At 34.9% G+C, this 25526-nt stretch overlaps 1 pseudogene; it reads left to right on the forward strand.

Moving 5' to 3' along the window:
• Positions 1 to 3136: 3136 nt before the first annotated feature.
• On the forward strand, positions 3137 to 21740 carry LOC103270369 (annotated as a pseudogene).
• Positions 21741 to 25526: the final 3786 nt, after the last annotated feature.

Here is a 25526-nt window from a genome sequence, read left to right on the forward strand (position 1 = left end):
TTTTCTTTAAGCAGATTTTCTATGATGTTTTCATGTGAAATAAAGTCTCGGTTCAGAAGTCAATATTCTGTGCTTTAAGATATCCAGTGCTTCCATAAAGTATTTAATCTGTTCATTGTAAACAATAAAACAATGCCAAGTGATTAGCAATTCTTTTGGGAAAGCTATAAAATGTGATGCAACTTAAAGGTTAAGAATTAAGGCTCTATAGTTAGACTCTGACTCTGTCGCTTACTAGTAGTGTGAACAATGGGAAATTATTTAAAATATCTATACCTCCATTTTCTTGGTTGCAAAATGGAGTAAAGCTGTGTGACCTCATGCTTTCTGAGTTTCTGTTTCACCAAGAAAATAATAAAACTACTGTCTAAAGTAGTTCTAAAAATTAACTATAATCATATACATATATATAGTCTTGGAATAGTGCATTAAATGTTCCTATGACCACTGATTGTTACTGGCTATGCATTTTATTAAAGCCCATGAGCAAACACTACAACATATCACATATTTAAAGGTCATATTAAGACCACCCAAGGAACATACACATATTTAAAGGTCATATTAAGACCACCCAAGGTTCTTTTCAAATGACAACAGCTTCTAATGTTCTAAAATATTCTACCATCTCACTGATACAATAAGGCACTGTTGCTGAGAAAGTCACAGCTTTCATTAATATTAATTTAAAATGTGAGATTTCTTACAAACTTGTAAGTGATATTTTTAAATGTTGTAGTCCACAGTGAGAAGACTAATTGTTCGAATTTCTTATGCAATCTAGTGCCTCCTGGACCATAGCCTGGTGCACGTGGCCCATGCTCTTAGGTTTGCCCAGAACCTTCTTCATCTTCTCTACTGTCCCTACCACCACCTGACTTTACCTTGCTGCGACAAACCCTTCAAGTTAAGGCTACCTTTGCTTCTTCTGTGATGCCCCCTCGCACCTTTCTTACCATATTATCCAAGTGTTTGGTCTTTGAACTCCCAGGGGACTTTGCACTTCCCTTGAAATAGCAGTTATACACCGTATTAAAACGACCATTTTCCTTTTTATTATTCCTTTTTCGGATGTAAGCTCATGAACGTAGAGACCCTGACTGCAATGTTAATTGCACCCTCCACAATATTGGGGTCTTGATGATAGGAAAACATAAAGGATTCTCAAATCATATACATACAACATGAATGAAAGATATGTTTCATTAAACTTCATTCAAAGGATGAAAGACAAGCCATAATTGTGAAAAGAATAAGTGCTTTTGAAGTAATAGTCCCGGGGATCATAAGAAAAAATATCTTTATGGAACATTTTTTAAAATCCATTATTTTCACTATATATTTTATAATTGGGTACAAAAATGTCTCATATTGCGCCATTCCCCAAATGGCTCAAAATCTTAAGGTTGATCCACCTTGTCACAAATGTTATCTGTAGCCTGTTTGACTCCCAGTTGTATTTTCTTATAATACAAAGAAGTTCTTTTTCAGTTTAAAATTTAGAAGAACAATTTGAGCTTATAACCTATAGTAACTTCAATGTATTCTGTAGCATTTAATCCACATTGTTCCTAAGGATTAAACTTCCCATCCGAAATCTCCCTGCTGTCATTTGTTCATTAGTTAGGCTAGGTTAGAGTATTAATTTAGGACAAATTAGGAGACAGACAGAAACCACATGGTAATTTGATGAGGGAAGTTTAATATAGCAATTATTGACCTATAATTGGGAAGTAACATTAAAGATGTAAAAAGAACTCCAAAGGACATTCTAGAGCTGGATGGAACTACATCAGAAAGGACAACTGGCCGGGGACACAGTGACATACTCCAGTAATCGCAGTCTTTGGGAGGAGAAGGAGACAGAATTGCTTGAGGCTAGAAATTTGAAAACAGCCTGGATAAAATATAACAGTACTCCATCTCCACAAAAAAATTGTTTTGTAATAACTGGGCATGATGTCGTGCACCTGCAGTTCTAGCTATTCAGGAAGGTGAGGCAGGAGGATCACTTGAGCCCAGAGTTTGAGGCTGCAATGAGCTATAATTGAGCCACTGTATTCTGACCTGAGTGACAGAGAGAGATGCAGTCTCAAAAAAAAAAAAAAAATGCAACTTAGAACTGCCCTACATCAACTGGGATTCAGACTTCTTTAGAAAAGGCATGGTTATAATCTACTAGCTGGTAGGAAAGTTTGCTAGCTCAAAGTTGCCAGAAAGGCAGGAAACAGCCCTGGGTGCAGATGAATGGAGACTGGCTGGCAGGCAGGATGCATAAAGAAGGAGTGGGGGGAGGGGTCCAATTGCTGGCAGTGACATGTGACCTGGTGTGTAAAGTAGCTGTGTTGGGAGGGCTGCAGGAAACGACTCTTCCAACACAGACTGGCTGGGGCTGGGGGGGTGAGTGTTCCGAGAGAGAACTGGAGCTGGCAGTCATCAGCAGGCTCCAGCCTGGGCTGCAAGGTTGCTGTGGGACAGTGTAATCTGGGGTACAGCTGGGGCAGGATGACCATGGATGTATAAAAACACACACACATACACACAACACACACACTACACCACACACACACGTTGGGTCAGGATGACCATGGATGTGTAAACACACACACACCACACACTCACACACTGGGTCAGCATGATCATGGATGAGTAAACACACACCCCCTCCCCCCCACACACACCACATACACTGGGGCAGGGTGACCACAGATGTATAAACACACACACAGACACACACACACACACACTACACAAACACACACAGACACCATACCCCCCCACACACACACCCACACTGGGCCAGGATGACCACTGATGAGTAAACACACACACCCCACACACGCACAACCCCACCACACACACACACACACTTGGGCAAGATGACCACGGATGTGTAAACACACACACACACACCACACCACACACAAACTACACCACACATACACTGGGTCAGGATGACCATGGATGTGTAAACACACACACTACATACACATACACACCACACACACACACACTACACCACACACATCACACCACACACACACATTGGATCAGGATGACCATGGATGTATAAACACACACACATGCATCACACAACACGCCGCCCCACCCACAAACACTCTGGGTCAGGACGACCATGGGTATGTAAACACACACACCACACACTTACACACACACACACACACACACACACACACACTGCGTCAGGATGACCATGGATGAGTAAACACACACCCCCCACACACACACACCACGCACACTGGAGCAGGATGACCATGGATGTGTAAACATACACACACACCACACACCACACACACACACACACACACACACACACACACACACACACACACACACACACACACATTCTGCCGGTGGAGCACCCTGGAACAGGAAGAAAAGTCTCCTTCTCTTGCAAAGTTCCTCTGCGTCCTCTATGAATGAAACATAACATCGGGAGTGAATTTGGAGCTGAGAGGCAATAAACCACTAACTGGCACAGTCTACTCCTCTGGTTACTCAGCTTCCACATGCACTCTCCTATGCATACTTGAAATCTGGTAAAACAATAAGACAATGCTAAATGACACAACTAGACTATACTTCAGTAAAAAATAAACCCACATCTTTCAGTGGTTCGTCAAAAGTAAGATTTATGACTTATTCATACTTATTTCATATAGAACAGGAGGTTCTGCAGCACAATTCTCTTTCAAGAATGAGGGACTTAGGCTGCTTCCCCTTAGAACCCTGCAACCCTCGTGTGTTCTTTGTTTCTGATGAGAGAGAGAGGAGAGAAGCATTCATTCTTAATTGCTTCAGTAGAAGTGACACCCTACATTCCTTCTTTTGACGTTCCATTGCAATAATATATTGCATGTCATCACCTAGAAGTTTTGTGACTGGTAAATGTAAGGAGTATTAGATATTTGGTGAGCACCAACGGTCTCTACCTCAATTTGTCAAGTATATAAACATAATTTTTTGATATTTCGTAATGCACAATAAATTGATCAAGTAAAGTAAGGCTGAGAACAGTGACCATAGGGTATGCGTAGTCCTGATGTTTTCAAAACATGCCAAATTTATTTTTTAGCACAAGACAACAGTGCTGTTTTCTGAGTTCTACTTGGGGGTTTTTAGTTCCCCTGAGTTGTTATTTATTGCAAAACATTTCTCATGGGTGTGTCATTAAATGGAGGCTTAGTCACTCGTTTCCAAGAAAAAAGAAATAGGATTTGGCCTTTTCTGCTGAAATAATATGTCAACAGAAAATGATTTGTAACTCACAAAAATAATAACTAATGAATTTAAAGTCAGCTGTATATTCACATAATACAGAGTTACATCAAACTATATTCTAATGAAAAGCATTTGCAAGCAAAAAATTACTAATAAGAATGAAATTAAAATAAACGATTCCTATATCTTCTGAGCTTGCTGTAAAATTATGCCCAGAGTGCACCTCCCTACTGACTGCCCTGAGGATTCATTAATTCATACTTTATAAGCAGAAGTCTGAGCATGCTCTGTAGGCTTAGGCTTAGTTGCAAAAATGCATGTTTTAACATCTCTAAAGTTCCCATGTCCCAATAGAATAGCACCTGAAGATGTTCATCTAAAAAATATAAGTCAACAAAATAAGTGTATCCAGAAAAATAGCTAAAAGCGTATGTACCATATGTCAACACTGCTTATACTATGGTGAAATTATGATTATTTTTTTCCTTCTTGCTCACACTTTTATGTATGTTCAAAAGGTTTGTACTTGTTTATATTTTTTGTATTTTGTAATAAACATGTATTGATTTTACAATTGGAAAAAAGATAATACATACTGATGTCAGTGTGCAAAACATATGTGCTTTTATGTTTTATGAATGTATCAAACATTTAGGAATCTGACCTGTATGAGAAGAACCATGCTCTGATACTGATTACATGGTACAAACGACTTTACTGAAACCAATAATACTATTTTGGAGGATTTCAAAAAAAAGTTACAAATGTACTAATGAATGTGTTATATGAATACCTAATACCATGAAAGCATATATTCAGATTAATTTAACCTGTATTTATATGGGGAGGGAAACATTTTAAAAATACTACATTATTCCATCATAAATACTGAACTGTTCTCTTGACATATCATTTTTATTTTTATTCTTCAGTGAAGTTTTACAATATTGTCTCAAATTTTTCTTTTACTAAATTTTTAGATTTAGAATCCATAATATGTCAATGGAAGGCTTTCCTAAAAGTTTGTATGGTTTTCAAATTAATTATTTCTGATATAAAAAATGCTAACCAGTTTTGTAGATTGAATTTATATAGTGTAAACTTATTGAACTCTTTTCATCTTCAATATTTGTCTATAAATTCTCTTGAATTCTGCTTGTAGGCAGGCATATATATGGGGTATAATGATGATTTGTGATATTGTGTCACTGTGTTAGCCAGCACTTATAGCAAAATATAGAAGTAGCACTGATTATGTTTCCCTGACTTCTTATTTTCATAAGAATTCTTTTATGGTTTGATAATTGATTATGAGATTTTCGTGGGGTCTTGGTCTATAATCTTTATTAGATAAAATATTTACCTTCTATTTAAACTTTGCAAAGAGTTTATAGCATGAACACATGTTGCATTTGATTCTCTTTTGCATGTTTAAATGTTTATATGATTTCCCTATTTTAACCTCTGTAATCCTGGGATAAAACTCAATTTCGTTGTGCTATGTTCTTTTTGAAATATATGGCTGGAGTTGGTTTACTAATTATTTATGACATTCATTCCTAAATGAAATTGGGCCTAAATTCATCCAATCTCATAAAGTTTTATATAGCTTTGATGTAAAGTTTATACTACTAACAAATTTTGGATCTTACTTTCTTTTTCTTCACCTGGAAACTGTTGTATCGGGTCATTCATTCTTTCAGGGTTTGGCAAGCTCACTCTTAAAGTGATCTAGAAACAGACTTTATTTGGTGTGCATGTTTTTGAGTACCGGCTCAGTGTCTATAACTGTAATCGTCTTTAACATGTAAAGCATTTCACCTATGGGAGGTGTTATTCTGGTTCTTCGGGTCTAGGTTTGCTGATCATCTCTTATAAAAAGAAGAGAAATAATACAATTTTACTAAACACCTATAAAATTTGATAGTAGCAGCAATTTCCTTACAGGTTTATTTAGAAAATTAAATGAAGTTTTGTGCTAAAGAACTCAGGTGTAGCATGTGACACATTTGTTTAGGGTACTTAGAATCATTTCCATTTAATGTGATTATTGATATGTTTGCATTTACATCTGTCATCTCATTGTTAATTTTTTACTTATTCCATTTGTTCTTTGTTCCCATTATTCTCTATTCTCCTTTTGAATTAACTCGGTATTTTGTATGATTTCATTTTTTTCTCTTTGTTGGGTCATTAGCTATAGCGCTTTGCTTTGCCATTGTATTGGTTTCTTTGGTTTACAGTATATCCCATTAACTTGTAACAGTGTATTTCAAATGATATACCACTTTACATATAGAATAAAATCTTCAGCAATATAATTTTACAACTCTCCTCTTATATTTTCATATATTTTACTTTTCCATATGTTAGAAGCACTACTGTGTGCTGTATCATTGCACTTAACAGTCAATTACGTTTTAAAGTATTTTGTACCCAACTTTAAAATAAAAATTAAAAAGTATATATTTTCTCAGTTATTTTTGGTATTCTTCATTCCTTTATGTAGATCCATATATTCATCTATTACTTTTCTTCAACCTAAAGGACTTTCTTTAATGTTTCTTATAGTGCACATCTACTTGTAATGAATAGTTTCCATTTTAAATAAATAAGAATGTCTTTAGTTCTTCATTTTAAAAAGTATTTTTATTCAATATAAAAATTTGCTTTCAGTAATTTAAAAGTGTTGTTCCACTATCTTTTTGTTTTTATTTTTTCTGATGGGCAATCTACAGTTATCCTTATATTTTTTCCTTTGTACATCTCTTTTTCTCTAACTGCTTTTAAAATTTTAAGACTTGTTTTGAGCAATTTGATCATGATGCACATTTTATGATTTTTTTCTTCATGTTTCTTGTGTTTTGAGTTCTTTAGCTTCTAATATATGTGAATTTCAACTCATCTCCAAATTTGAAAAGCATTTAGTTATTCTTCTTTAAATAATTTATCTTTCTCCCCTCTTCATGGACTCCCATAGCACAGATATTAGGCTGTTGTAGTTGTCTCATGGTTCATTGCTGTTCTGTTTATTTCTTTTCTTTTTTTCAGTCTATATTTTGTTTTGGATAGCTGCTACTGCCTATAGCTTTTTTTTCTTTATTGTTTCCCCTGAAATGTCTAATCTGTCATTAATCCTATTCAATGTATTTTTAATCTCAGACATTGTAGTTTTTATCTCTAAAATTGTGACTTGGGTTTTTTTTTGTTTTGTTTTGTTTTTGGTATCTTACTTGTTTCTAATGAACTTTTTCAATGTGTGAAATATAGAATGAAAAGCTTAATGTCCTTGTCTTTAATTCTAGTATCTGTATCATTTCTGGGTCATTTCTGCTGTTTCATTTTTCTCCTTGTTGTGGGTCATATTTTTCTCCTTTTTTTTTCAGCATGCCTGGAAACTTTTAATTGGATACCAATTATTAATTTACTTTCTTGTGTGCTGGAGATTTTTGCATCCCTATAAATATGCTTTGGATTTTTCTCAGGACTTCAGGTAAGTTACTTGATTTGTTTTGGACTTACTTTAAAGATTCATTAGATAACACTAAAGTCATATTTAGTGTAGAGCTAATTATTTCCTTACTACTGAGTCAAGACTCCTTTGAGTACTGTACAAAACAATGAATCCTGAAATTTTTCAGTATGCCTGAGGGAAACAGCCACTATTTACAGCTCTCTCTATGTGTTGGGTACAGCTCCCTCAAAACTTTGTTATTCTTTCCTGAGCCTGAGGTAGTTTCCTCATATGCAGGTACTTATCAGTACTCAACTGAATATTTTCAGGGCACCTTCTGCTTATTGCTGGAGCTTCCTCTGTGCAGTTCCTTCCTCTTCAGTACTCCTTATATGAACTCTCACCCCCTTGGTCCCTCCAGACGTCCAGCTTTGTCTCTTCAACTCAGGCCTTCTGCTGGGTTCTACTCCAGTTCTCTTTCCTGTGCCATAGACTGGAAGCTATATGCAGTGAATAAGACAATGGTATGGCTTAATTCATTGGTTGACCATCTCTCAGAGATCTTTGTCCTATATTGCCTGATGTCCAATGTCTTTTTTTGAGGGGGGGATTGGAGTCTCACTCTGTTGCCCAGACTGGAGTGCAGTGGCCGCTCCCGGTCACTGCAACCTCGACCTGCTGGGGCGATTTTTCCGCCTCAGCTTTCCAAGTAGCTGGAACTACAGGCGCTTGCTACCACGCCCGGCTAATTTTTTGATTTATTGAAGAGATGAGGTCTCGCCAAGTTGCCCAGGTGGGTCTCGAACCCGCGGACTCAGGCAATCCACTCACCTCAGCCTCCCAAAGTGCGGGATTACAGCCTGAGCCACTAAGCCCGGCTATGTCCAATGTCTTAAAAAACGTTTCATTCATATTACATATGGGCAGGAAATATAGAAAATATGTGTTTTAATTGTTTTAGGTGAAAGGGTTTTCATCTTGTCCAAAGTCCAAAGTAGAAATGCTCATGTGGCATGTCTGATTTCTTTAAATAGCAGTATTTCAGAGTGAAAATCAATTGTATCTATTTTAATTACTTTTACAACTTGCAGCATTAATTTTTTTTCATTCTTACTGTGATGAGATTATTTTCTTCTAATCTATATGAGAGAACAAGCACATCTCCATAAGTATTTGGAGAAATGCTATCAAACGTTGCATGCATATCTTATAGTAAACGTTATGATAACTAATTTTAGCACCAGACTGTATGTAAAGAAACACTTAACATCAATGTTCAAACATTAAATATCAAATCAGGTATATTAAATAATGTTAAAGAAATAGGAGTTAAAAATACAAAATATTTTTAGAGTCAATAAACTTGATGCTCTCACTCTATTATGTTACATTTTAGTTATAATTATAACATTTGTACGTAGGTCTTTATTACTTTCATAAAAAATATCCAATATAATCGAACCTAAAGAATATGATAATTAGAATTATTACTTGGGTTATTCTTTTAGTTTTTTGAAACAACATTAATTAAACACTGTTTTAGTATTATTTTAGTACTTGGAGACAAAAATAAAGTAAAAGACTATTATAGGTTGGCTTTAAGGAAATAGATATAACTGCTAATTGTTGCCTGATCATATTTTGGTGATAAAAATATGGGTTAACTTAATAAGCATTTGAGGAGCACTGTTACTGTTGACCATGATTCGCAGTCTCTGCAGGATCTGGGGACAAATTAAAAGAATTGCCATTAGGTGAGGATACTCCAGTTGGACATAGGGTGTTAGTACCATGGAATACTATGCAGCTATGAGAAAGAATAAAATCATGTCCTTTGCTGCAATGTGAATGCAGAGGAGATCGCCATTCTAAGTAAATCAACACAGAAACAGAAAACTGAATACCACGTGTTCTCACTTGCAAGAGGGAGCTAAACACTGAGTACACATGAGCATGAGAATGAGAAAAACAGACCACCTGAACTCCTAATGAGGGAACGAGGGAGGGGTAAGTATTGGGAAATCACTCAAAGGGTGCCATGCTCACCACCTGGGTGACTGGCTCAATAGAATCCCACACTTCACCATCATGCAATATACCCATATATGCACAGATACCCTTTGAGCTTAAATTTTTTTAAAAAAAGAAAGAAGTAGTATTAGTGAGCATAAAACTTTACTTATGCTACTACCATAGTGCCTGGAATTATGATCTAATTCAAGAATAATCAGAATTGTGGTGCTCAAAAGTTCTCTTTAAGAGAATTTACTAAATAAATATTTCTCACCTTATAAATTGACTAAATCCATACAAAAAAGTTAATCGGTAAAGAGTTTTATAGATTAAAAAATATTATTAAGCAAATATTTCAAATAACTTCTTCAATATTAGCCTCAGAAAGCTAATTAAATAATATACATACATATTCATAATATACATACACACACACACACACACACATATATATATATATACACTTAACATAAAAGGTCAATGGAATTATTTCAAATGTGCATAGCTACCATTCATAATATCCTCTATATAGAAAAATACTTTTTGATAAACAACTTAGGATACCATAATTTTATCCTTCTCTATAACTTTATTAGAATATTGAGGATCATTATAGTACTTGGGAGTGGGGAGGAGCATTGTATGGGACAAAGCCACTTTGGGGAAATTATTCACTTATTGTATGATTGTATATTTTAAAGAAATATGTATTTGCATAAAAGAAAAATGACTTTATTGATGACCTACCCATAGAAAGTTCCAAATTGAAGAAAAAAACAGAGGCACAAGTCAGAGATGCTAGCCAAGAGAAATGTACCTCCCCTTCACATCCCTTATTTAGTTATGCAGGTTGTGGGAGGTTCTGTTCATTTATAAACTATTTTAATGTGAAGAGATAGATTGGAAAAGGATGTTTGATTAGATCACAAGAAAGAATGGTGATTATTATTACAGTTATTATTATCATTGACTTGCACATTCAAACTTAGTCAATATTTTGTTCTTTTTACAAAGGTATTACAGTATTTGAAGCATCTAATAACATCTAACATTTGTGGAGTTTGTTACAGTTTTAAGTTACTTTCACACAGTGTCTCATTTGCTCTTCAAAACTCAGTGGTTGAGAAATGGAAAAACTGATTATCATATGCATTTTATTACTCATAAATAACACAAAATATATCCACTGGAAATTCACTTAGCTACTAAGTGTTAAACGTATCAACCATATTGAAATCTCAGCAATTTCAGTTTATGTTGCCACAGATATTCGGTTGCTTAATATATTAAAATGCACTGAGGCTTAAAGACCTATCAAACTTGTACAATATATAATTGCCTGTAGTTTATTTATTATGCCTTATTTATTTAACAAAATGCAAAGCAGTGAAGCCTTTTAAGGCCTCCTTTGAAATTAAAGAGTTCTACAAATTCCAAATATAAAATGAGATTATGGATTAATGGCAACAACAGCTTCTGCTTCTACCTCTGTTAAAGAATTGGTTTGCTGTTATCTTTTTAAACATACTTTCATACAATATTTCTTAGAATTCATTTAGCATTGTGTTTTCCCTATCCTTTTCTTTTTTCCCTTTTTTCTGTATGTTTGCATTTAATTTCAAGGTAGTGTTTATCATTATTTCAGTATCCTTAAACAGGATTTGTCACCTAGATGCCTTTTTCCTGTCTATGATAAATAAACTCAGTAAACCTGAGCTCATATCCTGACCCACCCTGAAAAATCATACTGGAATTAAGGCCATAGTTCTGGCTCTTTAATTGGATGCCTAGTTTATATACACAAATTTTGAATAAATAAAATGATACAAAGAGACAAGCTTAAAATATTAAATCCAAGCCTTCTAACTAATAGACAAGCTGGAGAGAAATGCTGTGATGTGTAAGCTCTTCTCTTTTGTGTAAAAAGGTTATCCAACCGGACAAGCCTCTTACGCTAAGCATAATTAAAGCCAATGAAGGAAAAAGCATAAGCATTTTTAAAATGTAACTTTTAAAATGGCAGTGGGGGAATTTTTTACTTGTAAGGGTGACGGGAAATGATTGGATGATTCTGCAGTTTCCACAGGCAATCAAGAGGTAAGACTTCCCACCCCTAGTTAAATCTACACCCACCTGCCAAAGCAAGACATGTGCTAATTGCTCCACTGAGAACAGAGCAGGGTTGAATCTGCTTGTGATGTGTTTTATTGTGATTTGCATTTTTCTGCATAGTAATTCATAGGCTTTAATAAAACATTGATTTACATGCTGCTACAAAGTGCATCATCTTTCAGGCTTTAAATTAAACATTTCTGCAGCCTGTGTTTCGGTGGGAGTGGGGATGGGGGTGGGGTATAGATTAGCTTGATTCTCTGCCCTAGGGGAAAAGTCTTTTCTCCCCCATCTGGCCTCTCCAAATGCAAAACCTTGGTTAAGCTTTTCTTTTTTTTTTTTTTTAATTTGTGAGTAGTTTGTCACTCTTTAATTTCTGTTAAATTTCATAAGACCTGACAAATTTGCATTTACAGGGCTGTTAGATAATGTTTAGCACTTTTCATCTTCAAAGTACTTTATAAATATTAACTAATCATAGCTGCCAGTACACCCATGAGGCAGAGAAGTGTTGGGTTGTTATTCTTTTTATCTTTGTTTACTTTATGAGGAATTGGTGAAATTATAGAATGTCGGTATATATATATATGTGTGTGTGTGTGTGTGTGTGTGCACATACATATATACATACACACATACGTGTGTGTATGTGTGTGTGTGTGTGTGTGTGTGTGTGTGTGTGTGTGTTCCAGTGTTAGATAGCTTTTCCTTACTAATAGTAGGTCTTATACCTTTTCTGGAATGTGAACATGGAGGCCTATGGTTTTTTAGTACACCTTGAATTATGTATCAGTGTGTTGTTTGCTTCTTTAGATTATAACCTTCATTAGCTAGAACAAGGCCCATTGTTAATAACTTTTTTTGTTCTTGTGCAGTAACTAATTTAATGTTGGGTAATGTGGGGAATAGTTGTTCCATAGGTTTTGACTTCATGACAGGAAAGAATTTCAGAGCAAGTCCAAATTGTAGTTTAAGACAGATTTTATCAGAAAGAAGAGGCATGCTCAAAAAAGAGTATGATGCCTTAAGAAAAAGGGCCGCTGATCTGTTGCTGAGTGTTTTATATATTTTCTTAGTGTTGATTAAACAACATATTGCTTAAACTATGATTCGTGTGCTACATGGTAGGTTACAATCCATTGATCATAGGTTTCTGTTCTTATTGTTTGTTTCTGGGCTTACTTACATCCTGTGAAAATCTTGAGATAATAATAAAAGTTGGTGTTTTACAGACTAATTAAACACCATCCTCCAGTGTCTCCATTAATTTTCTTATTGTCTTGTTTATGGTTTCTGTAGCTGAGTGTACCAGCCACCTCACATTCTGAGATTGGGTTTGGGTGCTTGGTCAGTGCAGATACTGCTCTAGAGAGTTATGTCCTGATAAAAGGGCACCCAGCTGGATGCTTGACCATCTGATTTTCTAATTATCTAAGCTATACCTGCCTGCGAGAGACCAATCTATCTCTCACACTATGCTAGCTACTCTGCCTCACACCTGGCACTAAGGTTCCACTTACTCATTTATGCATTCCCAAGACAATTAATGAGTGTCTACTCTCTTTTAGGCATTGTACAACACTCTGAGAAAAGAGTTAAGGAGTGTGCCTGAGCTCTGCTTTTTGGGAGTATACTTGCAGGGTTGAAGTAGAAAGTGGACCCCACACTCAGAAGGGTTTGAGAATGTTAGGTGAAGAAACTATTTAGTGAATATGGATAGCGTTAAGAGAACTAAACAGTATTGGTGAAGACTCAGGGACTAGCAACAATAGGAAGATAGTACCACCCTTATGACTAGAGGAATAATAGATAAAGCCATAAAATAGGATCTAACCAACAAGAGATGTTAGAAGAATGATACCATCCCCAGGATTGTGACCAAGTACAAAGGAGTTAGAGGGAAGAAATATTCCTAACTCTCCATTCTCCCACACTTTTATATCCTGCAGAAACCCACTGGAAATAAAAGATAAAGGGCTCTGGGTAATATGGTTCATAGATATCACAGGGCACATTGTGGGGCATATAAGGATGTAAGTTGTGCAGAGGCCGACAGAGAATATCCAGCAAGAGAATCTTACAAGATAATGATGGAGCTAGGCACATTTATATGTGTATGTAAATTTACATGTGGATATATATGTGAAAAAAGGCACAAATACAAGTCTGTATGTACATCAGAGGTGGAGAAAAATATTTTTTCTGTAGGCATTAGGGAAGACATTAAGGAGAACATGAGTTTTGTTCAAGAGATCTATTGTACACACGGTGACTATACTTAACAATAATGTATTGCATATTCGGAAATTGCTAAGTGAGATTTAACCTAAACCTTGGGAAGGATTTTTTGATAGAATTAGCTGAACTGCAAATTCTCAGCATTGTTTTGCTGGATTGGAAAGGTATAAAAACAGATGCCCTTTAACTTGCATTTATCAGATTTCAGTTAACTAAGTCTTCATACGTTTGCTTCACTAAAGATTGGCAATGACTCAGATAGTTTCTATTTTGGCTCCTTAACAAGTTGTTGTGTCTTTAAATCACTAATATTACAACTAAAATTAATCCCTTGCAGTTTTCTTTTTAAAACCATTCCATGTATTTTCTTTTTCTTAAATTTTCTAGCAAAATTAGCAAAAATTTAACTACCATGAAAGCAAGTGTATTGTAACAGCTTCCCCAAGGAATATTATCTAAGATTCAGCAACTGAAGTTTGTGCTTCCCATGCGATTTCCGTTTAATTTGATTAATAAAACTCACTGAATAGATAAAATATTGCTAGTTTTACTCAAATAAGAAACTTCTAGAAAAAATATTGATATCTCTATAGTTCTCATCAAACAACCCTTTTACATCCATTCACATCTTGATTACACTCACAAACATTTGTTTCTCTCTACATAAGTTAAAGGTTTTATTTTCTTGATTTTTCTCTGAAAGCAGAAATAAGAATGAAATTGATTTCTCAGATTTTCCCTATTATTTTTCCTTAAAACATTTACATAGTATATCAAGAAGACTGATTCCCTGTATTCCCTTGTGCTGGTGCTATGGTGGTTAAACACAAAGGGAAGCAAATTCAAGCAGGCTGTACTCTAAGCGCTCCCTCTGCTGTGTGTACGAATCTGCCTCATTCATTACATCAATGTATTTCCAAGAGTTCTACTTCATCTGGGAACTATATTTTCTGCTGGGTAGCAAGAAAATATTTCTCAAATAGCTATTACAATTTGAACTACTGACCTTAATGTCCACTTGTTTTCCTCAATTCTGGTGATGAGTTTTTTGGGCTTTGAGGAGATTTTTACCCTAGTATTTAATGGCATAAATTCTATGCAGCACTTACTGAGCAAGCAAAAACAACAACAACAAACTAAGTGGAGATGTAGTTTTATAAATTATCTTACCTTGCATTGCCTGTAGACCTGAACATTGTCAAGTGTCATTAAGAGTATTATTGGAGGCAGTCATATTTACAATGTTTGCTTGAAGATATAGTTGAAGGTATATTTTGAAAGACTCAGGCATCTATTTGCTGAGCTGTTTATGGCTCAGCAGCTGTTTCTAACCATTTCATAGTTAAGATTGTTAAATGCAAGAATGAGCTGCCTCGTCAGAGGAGTTAAATTATTAGTCCCATCAAATTACATAGTCCATAAACTTTGAAAAATGCAAATATCCAAGATACAGTCTAAGACCATGTGAAATATCCTATCATCACTCAATAGATCACGTAATATGAAACAAATTTAAAGATCTATTATGAAAAATATTGTTGTAAGTAAATTACACTAGCTAGGGAGCAATACATGCATAGTTATCATTCATGATTATACAGAACTACCATATAAGTAATAAATATCTCCCTCATACTCCCTTAACCCCTTTCCCCCAAATGTTATTACTATTCTCAGTTTCATTCATAAATTAGTATAGAAAAATGTGCATATTCCTGCATCATTTTTTAACAAAGGGGATTTTATTATATTCACGCTAATTTTTACTGTGCCTTTTCCCCTAATGGTTTATCTTGGAAATACCAGCGTGTGCATATATCATTATTTATTTAACCATTTTTCAAATGATAGGACTCTTCTTTTATTCCCAAAATTATTGCTAATAAAATAATGTTAAAATAAATATATGTTTTAATGTATACATACACATACATAAATATTACATATATGTAAACTTTTACCAGTATATACACATAAAATATATCATTAAAGAGTGAAAATACTGAGTCAAATGATGTATCCATTTTACATTTGGGTGGCTATGGCTAAATTGCCTCCCAAAATTGAAGTTTATACTACCACAAACAATGTTTATAAATTCTTATTTCTTCTATAAAATCTTTTTTTAATTAAAGTTTTAAATTGCCAATCAAGAAAGTGAATATGGTGCCTCATTTCATTTTGGTTTCTATATTCTTACTCTTAGTAAATTGAACACATTTATTCATATGGAAATATGAATGGTATATCTTATCATATGTCTTATATAACCATAAACATTTCTCTCCCACAGTTAATTTTTTAAAGCATTTAAATGTGTATAAACTTACAGGATGCAAATGCAATTTTGTTACATACATAGATTGTGTACTGGTCCAATCAGGGCTTTTTGGGTATCCATCACTTGAATGATGCACAATGCACCTATTAAGTAATTTCTCATTATCCACCTTCCTCCTAATTCTTCATTGTCTATTATTCCAAGTGTCATTGTGTATCATTCTATATCCATGTGCACACATTTTTAGCTGCCACTTATGAGTGAGAACACTCATTATTTACCTTTCTGTATCTGACTTATTTCACTTGAGATAATGGCCTCTAGTTCCATCTATTTGCTGCAAAAAAAGTTATAATGCTTTTTTATGGTTGAATAGTATTCTATTGTGTATATATACCATATTTTTTTTACCCATCCATTGATGGACACTTAGGTTGACGCCATATCTTTGCTATTGTGAATAGTGCTGCAATAAACATAAGAGTACTGGTATCGTTTTTATTGATTTTTTTGGGGGGGGGAGAGGGTGTTGTAGATAACCAGAAGTGGGATTGCTGGATCAAATAGTAGTTCTATTATTAGTTCTTTAATAAATCCTCATACTGTTTTCAATAGAAGTTGTACAAATTTATATTCCCATCAATGATGTATAAAAGTTCCCTTTGCTCCGTGTCCTCATGACCTTCTGTTATTTTCTGACTTTTTAGTAATAACCATTCTGACTGGAGTAAGGTGATATCTCTTTATGGTTTTAGTTTGCATTTCCATGATTAGAGACGTTGATCATTTTTTCTTATAGCTGTTGGCCATTTGTGTGTCTTCTTTTGAAAAATGTCTATTCATGTCCTTTGCTCACTTTTTAATGAGATAATTTGTTGTTGTTGAGTTGTTTGAATTTCTTGCAGATTCTGGATATTAGACTCTAGTTGAATTCATAGTTGGCAAACATTTTCTCCCATTTTGCACTCTGTTGATTATTACTTTGCTGTATCAAAGTTTTTTTGTTCCATTAAGACCCATTTGTCTACTTTTGTTTTTGTTGCCTGTGCTTTTGAGGTCTTAGTCATAAATTCTTTTTCTAGACCAATGTCCAGAAGAGTTTACCTAGATTTTCTAGCATTTTTATAGTTTTGGGTCTTACATTTAAGTTTTTAAATTCATTATGAGTTAATTTTTGTATATGGTAAGAAATATGAGTCAAGTTTTATTCAATGTCCCCAGCACCATTTATTGAAACACGTTTCCTTTCTCCAGTATATATTCTTGTCCACTTTGACAAATTTTAGTCAGATATAGGTATGTGGCTTTATTTCTGGGTTCTCTGTTCTGTTACATTGATATATGTGTTTATTTTTATACCAATATCATGCTCTTTTAATTTCTATGCCTTGTGGTATAATTTGCAATCAAGTAATGTGGTGCCTCATGCTTTATTCTTTTTGCTTAGGATTACTTTGGCTGTTCAAGTTCTTTGTTGGTTCCATAGAATTTTAGGCTTGTTTATTTCTGATATATTGTGTAGTTTTTTGTATGGTGATATTTTTCTTCCTTGTCTAAATTTACTTCTAGGCATTTTATTTTATTTTTTGTAGCTATTGTAAATGGAATTACCTTTTTTTTAGGCTGGATTATTTTCGGTGCATGGAATTTTGTACATTGATTTTATATCCTGCAACTTTACTTGATTTATTTATCAAATCTAAGAGGATTTTTGGCAGAATCTTTAGGTTTTTCTAAATATAAGGCTATATCATTAGCAGAGAAGAATAATTTGACTTCCTCTTTTCCAATTTGGAGGCATTTTATTTATTGCTCTTGACTGATTGGTCTGGCTATGACTTTCAGTGCTATGCTGAATAGAAGTGAAAGTGTGTATCTTTGTCTTGTGTCAGTTTTTTAGAAAGAAGACTTTCAAGTTTTCCCCATTCTATGACTTAGCTGTGAGTTTGTCCTATATGGGATTTATTATATTGAGACATATTTCTTCTATTCCTTGATTATTGAGAGTTTTTATCAGATAGGGGCATCAAATTTTATCGATGCTTTGTCTGCATCTATTGAAATGATCATATGATTTTTGTCCTTAATTCTGTTGATATGATGTATCACATTTATTAATTTGTGTATATTGAACCATTCTTGCAACCCTGCTGCAAACCCCACCTAACTGTGGTATATTATCTTATTGATGTGCTGTTGGATTTGATTTGCCAGTATTTTGCTTAGAGTTTTGATATATATATTCATCGAGAATGAAAAAATAATAATTTATGAAAACTTCCCAAGGCTAGCAAGAGATTTCTACATCCAGATACAGGAGATCCAGTGATCCTCAAATAAATACAATGCAAAGAGATATTCTCCAGGGCCCATTATAATCAGACTGTCAAAAATCAAAGTGCATGAGTGAATTCTAGAAACAGCAAGAGAAAAGTGTCTAGTCACCTATAAAGAAGTACCATCAGATTGACAACAGACTTATCAGCAGAAACCTTACAGGTCAGACAAAGATGGGATGACACATTTAAAGTGCTGGGGGAAAAATAAAGAAAGAAAAGGAAAGGAAAAAAAAACTTCCAGCCAAAATTTCTTTCTCCAGCAAGACTGAGCTTCATAGATTAAGGGGGAAGCAAAGGTTTTCCAGAAAAACAAATGCTGAGGAGAATTATCACTGCTAGACCAAACCTATAAGAAATACTCAAAGTAGTCCTACATTTAGAAGCAAAAGTACAATATTTACCATCATGAAAACTTACAAAAGTATAAAACTCACTGGTAATAAGGCAATGGCACAAAAAAGGGAAAGAAAGTACTCTATTGGCATTACTGCAAAGTTTCACCAAACCACAAAGACAAACAGAAAAATAAAGAAAAAAAAAACCAAAAAAAAACTAGAAAACTACTAACATTGTGACAAAAATTCACATGTCAATATTTACCTTTAATATAAATGGGTTATATGCTTCCCTTAGAAGACATAGATTAGCTGAAAGAATAAATAAAAAATTATCCAAGTAGACCCTATTACAGCCCTGCAACATTCCCTTGCTGGTTTTCTGTCTGGATGATCTGTCTAATGCTGTAAGTGGGTGCTTAAGTCACCCACTATTATTGCATTGCTATATATCTACATTGAGATCTAATAATTTTTTAATGAATTTGAGTGATCCAGTGTTAGGTGCATATATGTTTAGAATTATTTCACCCTCTTGCTGAATTCATCCATTTATCTTTATATAATGGCCTTGTCTTTTTTCCCCACTCTTTTTGATTTAAAGTCTATTTTATCTGATATAAGTACAACTACTCTCACTAGCTTTTGATTTCTGTTTCCATGGAATATCTTTCTTCACTCCTTTACTTTCAGTCTATGTGTCTTTAGAGATGAGATGAGAATGAACTTAACTTATAGCATTTTATGAGAAACAAATGAAATGATAGGTGGAAATGATATTTGTATGCATGGTACTCATCAGTGTTGGTTATTATTACAAATAAATATTTAAATGAGAACCTAGTATCTTAGAAATGATGCAGTTGGTGATATGGAGGTGGGATGGGATAGAGGGGTGCTGATAGCTGGAGTAACTCTTGACTTTGATCGATCTTAAGGGACAGTCTGATCAGGCTTGTTAGGTGCAACAGTGAGTTTTCTTTGGTTCATTAATAATTCTGCATATAATATCTTACTCAACAGGATGGACTTGTTAACAAACTGAAAGTTAAGACAGTCCTCAGCACTTTGGTTGGTAAAATCCCCATGCAAAGTGATTGATAATTCATTTTGCTAAAGGTTCCATTCTTTTTCAAGTTTTCCTTTTTAGAAACAGTTATTTCTAGTCATGGGGAAAAGTAAAAATTCTCCAGACACATAATGAAGTCAGTGCTTACCCAAATACTTAATCAAATACTTAGTGACTTAACTCCTACTCCTCATTCTTACTTACTTTTTCTTTAATGTATTAAAGTCAAAGAACAAACATTGAAAGCATTTTATTGATTTGGGTTTTCTAAATATTATTAATACTAAATTAAATGGTTTGGGAAGTCCAAGAAGCTACTAGATTTTTATACTGTCAATTATTAGTCAGCAATTTTGTTGGTTAGCTTTGTATTGAATTTAGTTGCCAAAGGAACATCTAATACTGATGCATTTACCCTCAGATAATAAAGTTAGTCTCAAACCTTATACCCTTAGGTGAAGTGATTGCATTTCTGCAATTACATTAGGCTCTCCTGAAGCAGGTTAATTGAACTGCTGTGCACTGTTTTGTCAAGATTTATCCCCTTGTATAAATCTAGTTTTGTCAGCTCTGTAGCACATTGTTGTGAAAGAAAACTGCCTGCCTCTAGAAAAATCCCAAACAACACTCAGTAATTAAATAGGACTGAGAGAGATTCATCTCAGCACTGGTTTGAGAGGAAAGCTGTCATTCTGTGATTAGAAGATTTCCAAGTTGCATTACTGAATGGCTTGTGGGTTTTTGCTTTTTTTTTTTTTTTTCTCGAGATCCATGGTTTGTTTAGGCAAAGTGTCCTTAAGAAATTCATGGAGTATAATTATTTTGAGGGAAGTGAGCACTACAGTTGTAATAAGGTTTGTATTTGAAGGCTTAAAAATCTAGGCCAATCTTTTTTGTAACAGTGATAAGTATTTGCTTTTATGCTATTATTTGACCAATTCCAATATTAGTTCCTATGTCATATGTAGGTGTATGCATGTGTATGTAAATGCATTATTATATGACTTATTTACATAATTTATAAATGATTATAAAATTGTATAGTTTATATCATTTTAGCAACAATAAGCAGATTTTATCTTAAACATTGTTTTAAAATAATATCAGATAAATAATGAGAAAGAGAGTTTTCTTAGACACACTTTGGTAGAGGACAAACTTTTTTATAAACCTGCCTGGCGGCTTACTCGTAAAGTTTAGTCTTGGTTGCCTTTTGTAAGCCATAGAGAGTGATTTTTATCTACATTACTACATGGGCCACAAGAACAAGTCTGGCCACAAGTTCTTGGAATTTGAGTCCAGACCTTATGGGAAATTGAGATACGCCAACAACAACAATTACATAAATGATGTCATGATCAGAAAAGAGGCTTACATACATAAAAATGTATGACTGAAGAGAATAATTGATGACAGTAAAATTACCAAAGAGAATAATGCTTTATGGCCCCCTCCTGACTGGGTAGGCCGGCAGGAGCTTGAAATCATCATTGGAGATAAACACATTTCTTTCATAACATCAAAAACGGGTTCCCTTATTGATGTCAATCAATCCAAGGATCCAGAAAGCTTACGAGTATTTTATTATCTTGTCCAGGACCTGAAGTGTTTGGTCTTCAGTCTTATTGAATTACACTTCAAGATTAAACTGATCTAGATTGAATATTGGTGTGGAGTATGAGAGAAGTGGAGTAGTTGTTTTTAATTTCTGTTTCCAGGGAATTTTTGTGTATATCAGGGCAGTTTTTTTTTGTAAACTGTAAATGATTGTCTTTAATAAATATGTGATTTTTAAAAACCTGCCTTACAAATTAAATAGGATTTTTTTGGATAAGAAAAATGAAAGGTAGGATAGAGGAGATAGAGCAGAATAGCTGGAGGCTAGAGCTTAGAGAAGGTGAGTCATAAGACATTTCCACTCAACAAAAGCTAGTCACTGTTTTATGACTGCAAAGGACTTCATGATTTTGTTATTAATACCATGAAATGGTGCAGCTAATTGTGCTTTAGTAGTTCATAGGACAGGGAGGTCATTTCGAACTGTACTAGACTGAAAAGATTTTGTGGAGAAATTTGAGAGGGATCATATAAGGAAATTAGGTGGGAATTGAATAGGTATAATAGAAAGTTGAGAGTATATTCACCAAGGAAGCAAAAAACAATAAAATGTGTGTTGCAGAGGACACAGGAGAGGACAAGCGAGATGTGAAATTACAATGACAGTGTAGAGCCAGATCATGGGGGCCTGACTTCCAGGTCAAGCAGTTTGGGCTTCATTCTACTGCTATTATTTGTCTTTTAAGATTTGTTAGCAGTTGTCTGAAATAATCAAAGGAATGTTTTGCAGTCATTTTATAGAATGGCCAGGAATTGTACATAGTTTTAAACAATTTTATAGAATAGACAAGAATTGTTCATACTGTTTTCAAAAAGTCTGAGCGTGTACCTTCTAAAGTGTAGATATAATGTCACAGTAATATTCTAAATGCAATATTTTGGGTGAAAGACCATCTCTTCCTCATTAACTCCCTTAATTGTACTAGACTAATAAGCCAAGACCTGGGTATTTTGATGCAAGAGGAAAATGTAAGGAAGGTAAGGGATTTCCTAATCATTTTATCCATATTTCAGCATTCAAGGGATTAGGAATAAAATATCTCTGTGTGGCTATGCAGCACCAATGGGAATTTATGTGTCTTTACAACAGTGTTCAAAACTACCATAAAGAGCGAAGTATTTAAATCTTCATCTCTGCCTGCAATTTTGTCAGTTTTCTGTACAAATCCACATTGGTTTTAAATTAGTTTATATATGGCCATATCGTGAATTACATAGTTATTTTTGCAACCTATTGTCAACTGTGGTCTGAATTTTAGAGAATAATTTTGTCTGCCACATGAATTCTTAGCTTTGCTGTTCAACATGCATATAGACAAGTGTACACATTACATCTAACAAAAAGAGCACAACCTATGTGTGACTGTAGGTCACAATGGAGTCAAAGGATTAGAGTTTAGTGCTGAATCATTGGTTTTGATGATGTCAGAAAATTGTTGCAGTTAAGCAGGAAAATGGAGTTTGGAGGTAAGTTCTAAAATACTTGGAGGAAATAGTTTTCCCTGCAGAAAACTTAATCTTTTTAAAAATTCAAAACATTTTTTGTTGAGACCAGCCTGGGCAACTTGGTGAGATCTCATCTCTACAATAAATCAAAAAAATTAGCTGGGTGTGGTGGCACATGCCTGTAGTTCCAGCTACTTGGAAGGCTGACGTGGAAGAATCCCCTGAGCCCAGCAGGTCGAGGCTGCAGTGGCTGTGAGCATGCCATTGCACTCCAACCTGGGCGACAGAGTGAGACTCTAACTCAAAAAAAAACAAAAACAAAAAAACCCCTAAAACAACACAAAACAAAATCCTTTTGGTTGATTCTTCAGGTACTGTTGGCTTTTCTGATTACTTTAATAAGGAACTTTTAGACCATGTTATCGAGAAAGTTTTGATGTACCTTTCTAGACAAAACAGTTCTTTTTCCTTTGATAGGAGTTCTCATACTGTGTGATCAATTGGTTCTTATAACTGTCTCCACTTCTATTCTGGGAAAACTTAGGGAAGGGGTAGAGCTGCATCCTACCAAAATGCACAGCTCTAGCACCCAAAAGAGTTAGAGATATACAGTAGAAGCTTAGTGAATATCAGTGGAATGAATGTATAAATCAATAAATTGGTGATATGTTGAATACTTTTCATTTGTAAGTCATCATGTCAAATTAGTGAAAAAATACATAATTATTATTTTTGATACCTGCCTGTGGAGAACTTGAATTTGAGTATGGCAGCTAAAACTGAGGTGCAAAAAGTAATTAGACATATTTGATATTTTATATCTTCCACCTTCCTTCTCTCTCATTTATTACCCGATTTTTAATCTTTGTCAATCTTCATCACTGTGCCTTCTAAGGATGTTAATGACCTCTTATTTGTTCAATAGTGTTTTTAATTTTTTAAAAAATCCCCTTGACCTATATGTAGCACGGAGCACTAGAAAATCCAATCTTCCTTTTGAACCTCTCTTTTCCTTTTTGGTTCCAAGACACTACACCGGATTATGACCTCTTCTTCCTCCCACTGCTGTGCTAGTCACAACATTGTCAGCATTCCACCCAACACCTTGTGTGCTCCTGCTTCTCTTCTTTTTCTATACTGCATATATTTTGTAGTATTTTCCAGGATAATATCTCTGTTCATGATTTAACTTGTGTTTATCAAACCCATTTTTGTCAATAAGTATCCTGAACTGAACACCACATTAAATTTTCACATGTATTTTTTTAAAACTAAAAATCATGTTTCTCCTTATGCCATTTTTCCTTCAAATGTTCCTTTTCTCTCATAGTATAGTGATTTCCTTGTTACCTAATTTTGAAACTTTGTACATCTCATTTTCTCCTCTTCCTCACTTTTTTCTCTTCAATGTTTGCCACTGACAGCAAGGCACGTCTATTCCTTTAACATGGATTTAATAACTGCCAGGGCATTGGTTTCTCTGGATCCAGATGTTTCCTTCTTGAGTCTCTGTTCTATGCTATACTGGACTGAGCCTCATAAACCGTGCATACTATCCCTCCCTCAAATGTCTTCCATGATTCTTTGAGGATGTCGCAGACACGGATGCTACAGAGTTACCCTCTGCCCTCTCTAGCTCATGATTCACAGGTGTTCGCTCTCACTGAGGAAGGTCCATCCACAAACTGCACTGATTTTTTAAATTAATTTAATTTAATTTAATTTTTAATGTATTTTATTTTATTTTTTCTTTTGGAGTCGGAGTCTCACTGTTGCCCAGGCTGGAGTGCAATGGCATGCTCACAGCCACTGCAGCCTCTACCAGCTGGGCTCAGACTATCCTGCTTCAACCGTCCAGGTAGCTGGAGCCACAGGCACACACCACCATGCCAAGCTAATTTTTTGATTTATTGTAGAGACAAGTTTTTGCCAAATTGCCCAGACAGGTCTTGAACCCCCGAGCTTAGGCAATCCTCTCACCTTTGCCTCCCAAAGTGCTGGAATTACAGGCATTGGCTTTTAAAGACACCCACAGGATGCCTGTGGAGCCGGACGTGGTCCACCCTCACCAGCTGCAACGTGAAATCTGTGGAGAAAGTGTGTGCTGACCTGACCAGAGGAACAAAAGAAAAGAATCTCAAAGTGAAAGGACCGGTCCACATGCCGACCAAGATTTTGAGAATCACTACAAGAAAAACTCCTTATGGTGCAGGCCCAGAGCATGAGATCGCTTCCAGATGAGAATCCACAAGTGACTCATGGAATTGCTCACCTTCTGAGATTGTCAAGCAGATGACTTCCTTCAGTAGTAAGCCAGGAGTTGAGGTTGAAGTCACTATTGCTGATGCTTAAGCCAAGTATTTCAGTAAATTGATTACAC

Source organism: Carlito syrichta, unplaced genomic scaffold, assembly GCF_000164805.1.
Source record: "Carlito syrichta isolate Samal-C Ts95f unplaced genomic scaffold, Tarsius_syrichta-2.0.1 Scaffold309814, whole genome shotgun sequence".
NCBI lineage: Eukaryota > Metazoa > Chordata > Mammalia > Primates > Tarsiidae > Carlito > Carlito syrichta.